Consider the following 3,770-nt stretch of genomic DNA (forward strand, 5'->3'; position numbering starts at 1 on the left):
ATTCTTTTCTTAGACCTTGGGTTGACTTCATAGATGTCCAGAATGATCTGATAGCTATCAAGCTGAATTCCTGGGACCAAATGAAACAAAGGTCTCCTACTCCTCCACCATCTTGGCCTATCTCTGCCCCTCTCCTTTTAATTATCTTGTAAGTCCTCATAATTTCTCATCCAGTGATGGCACACAGATAAAGATAACTTTTTTTATATACCCCATTGTATAATTTTTCATATGATCTGAAATGACTTTTTAAAAGATTTTTGTTTATTTATTTGAGAGAGAGTGAGAAAGGGAGAGAGAGAGCACATCACAAGCATGGGGAGCAGCAGAGGGAGAGGCAGATTCCCTGCTGAGCAGGGAGCCCAACCTGGGGCTCAATCTTAGGACCCCAGGATCATGACTTGAGCTGAAGGCAGATGCTTAACCAACTGAGCCACCCAGGTGCTCCTGAATGCATTTTGAAGTGTGTGCTCAGTTTCTTATTTTAATTAGTCTTTTCTGTAGTAAGTTTAAATAATCTCTTCTCTATTGTCTTCTTTATATGTTTGTGTAGGGTTGATTATCTACACAGGTTTGCTTAAGAAAGCTGACGATGAAGTATATGTTTGTTGATTCAGATGGAATGTGTAATATCCATGAAAACATACCAGAAGTTTTATCTAATCATACCAATAACACTTAAATCTAGGCTTCAGAGTTCCTGCGGGAGCTTCAAGCTGCTCCGAATTGAAAGACATTTTGAAGAATCAAAAGTAGAAGGCTGGGGTGCCTGGGTAGGTCAGTTGGTTAGGCAACTGCCTTTGGCTCGGGTCATGATCCTGGAGTCCTGGGATGAGTCCCGCATCTTGCTCCCTGCTCAGCAGGGAGTCTGCTTCTCCCGCTGACTTCTCTCCTCTCACGCTCTCTCTCTCTCGTTCTCTCTCAAATAAATAAATTTTTTTTAAAAAAATCTTAAAAAAAAAAAAGAAGAAGAAGAAATAGAAGGCTAATTCTTTCTTGATTCACCCTTTCTTGATTTACCTCCCTGGACCCTTGAGACAATGAGTAAGATCTTGTATTCTGAGCATTCCATCCTTTTCATGGATATATGAACACATGCTTTCTAACCTTTTCAAGTTCAGTTGCTCTCTGTCCTCACTGCACAACAAAGGAGTGGCTTCAGTGGCCCTGGTACTGTTTAAACTGTGCAGGGAGCTCCCATGCTGTAGCGCACTGGACACTGTTGTTATTTGAAGTTGAAAATCAATATCTGAGCTACAACACCTGATCCTCACATGCCAGTCGTAAATGCCAGGGAGATAAGAGGTGTGTGTGTATGGGGGGGGGTGGTGTTGGGAGGCAAGAAGTGGTTGTAGTCCTACAGTATAATGTTAGTTGATATGTATTAACTATTGTGAATAGGCCTCTGAAGTCATATATGTGGGAATATAAAAAGCTCCCAGATCATTTTTTTAGTGCCCCACCAAGGAGCTGAATTTAGATTAAAAACCTTTTCCATCCTTGAAAATGCAACCTGTTGTGGACTGAATGTTCATGGCCTTCCCTGCCCCCACAAAATTCATATGTTGAAATCTTACCCTCCAAATGGGAAGGTGTTAGGTGGGGCTTTTAGGAGGTGAGGAGGTCATGGGAAAGGAGCCCTCCTGAATGGGATTAGTGCCCTCCTAAAAGGGACCCCAGAGAGCTTCTCCCCGCTTCCCACCATGTGAGAACACAGTGAAAGTCAGCAGCCTGCAGCCTAGAAGAGGGTCCTTACCAGAACCCAACCATGCTGGTGCCCTGATCTCGGACTTCCAGCTTCCAGAACTGGGAGAAATAAATTTCTGTTGTATATAAGCCATTAGTCTATGGAACTTTCTTACACCAGCCCAAGCTAAGATACAACCTAATTACATTTGTAATAGAAATTTTAAATAGAAATAATAAGATAGTAACAAAATTAGAAGAATTAGAGAAGGGAACATCTGTACAGTTGAGAAATAATGAGTAAAATGACTCTGGTTTTCTTTAAATGTGAGTTTTCCATCTTCATGGAAAGTCCAGACTTCATCCCCTGCCACAGAGGCCTCTGAGTCAGTGGTCACGCCCCCTGGACAATGGCCGGTGTTTCCTTGTGTGCTGCAGTGTGTGTGTCTTTGCTTGTTGATAAATTATATTCATGTGCTGCCCCACAAATACATTATGAATGTTAAAATTTCCTATCTTTCTATATATTTTCTAATATATAGAGTGAAAAGTTAAATAGGAAAAAAAATTTGGAGAGTTTCTCTCCATATCCTAATAAAACACATTGCCCATTCCTTGTATCCTTTCAGTCAGGCTCATTAAAAGTAATCATATTTTAATTTTTTTATCATCAAGATTAAAAGTATGTCTATAAAAGTAGTCATGAAGGAAAAATTAGTCCCATGTATTTATCAATTAGTTTTAATAATGATCCATTTAGGGCAAAGCTTTTTTTTTTTTTTTTTTTTGAGTCCCAGTGGGCTTTTATTGAGATAAACTAACAAAAAGCAAGATTTTATTAGCAACACCTAGGTGGCTCAGTTGGTTGAGTATCTGACTCTTGGTTTCCACTCAGGTCATGCTATTTCACTGGTGGGATCGAGCCATGCATAAGGCTCCATGCTCAGTGTGGAATCTCCTTCGGATTCTCTCTCCCTCTCCCTCCTGCTCTCTCTCTCTCAAATCAACAAATAATCTCAAAAACAAACAAACAAACATAAAAACCCCCAAGATTTCATTAGTCATCTTTCCCGGATCTTATAAACTCAGCAGAGATTCTGGTACATATGTGTGTACTTAAAACATAACACATCCCAACAAAAACAGTCCCACTACAAAACTTGCCAATTAACAGAAGGCCAATTTTTCCCATCCCCAAATGTTTTCAAAATTTTGAGTCGCCACTCCTCACTTCTCAGTGGAACTGGTCCCTTGTGGCTAGGGACATTGGGATTCTATCTCATTTTTACTGAACAAAACATACATTTCTTCAAGTTTTAGTTTTGTTTCAAAAAAGGGAACTGACTTTGTTTCCTCCAGGCACCCCCCCCCCATAACCACTGGTTAAAAGACAGTAGAATTTATGGCATGTCTTATATCATCTATACCTTCCATATTTTCCTCATTCAAATTATTTTAAAGCAAATTCCAGACATATAATTTCATTTTCAATATGTCAAAATTGTATTTTATGCCACTTAATTAACATAAAAGGAAATGAGAGAGAAGGAAGAGAGAAAAAGAGTGAAAAAGAAGAAAGGAAAGAAAGGATCCAACATGCTAACTAACGAAGGAAAGAAGTATGAGGGAGGGAGGGAGGAAGGAACATAGTTTGGTTATTATTTTATTCCTGTGAATATAAATTCCTATCAAGTAACAAAAGTTTGGTCTGATGCAAGTTAATTTGCTTTATTTTGGAAATGATCCCAGCTAATGAATGTTTACCTTCAAAGAGTTCAGTTCTGCTGCAAACCCATTGACCCCGTGCCTGTGTACTTCAAACACTTTTAGGTAGAATTCAGATTCTGTAGGATCATTTGATCCTACCCAGATGGTGGACATTATGGAATCAGAACCACCATATTCTGGGTTTCCTTGCCACTTAAAACAAACAAAATAAAACTCTGCATTTTTCTGCCCTTTGGTTTTATTTTGTCTTGCTTTCACTTTGGCTGAAAGGCTTCGATAAAGCTAAAAAAAATGGAAAGCTATAAAGATTAAATACCAGTTCACAGCAACAATCAAATTTCACCCATAGGAGAATA

Source organism: Meles meles, chromosome 3 (assembly GCF_922984935.1).
Source record: "Meles meles chromosome 3, mMelMel3.1 paternal haplotype, whole genome shotgun sequence".
Taxonomy (NCBI): Eukaryota; Metazoa; Chordata; class Mammalia; order Carnivora; family Mustelidae; genus Meles; species Meles meles.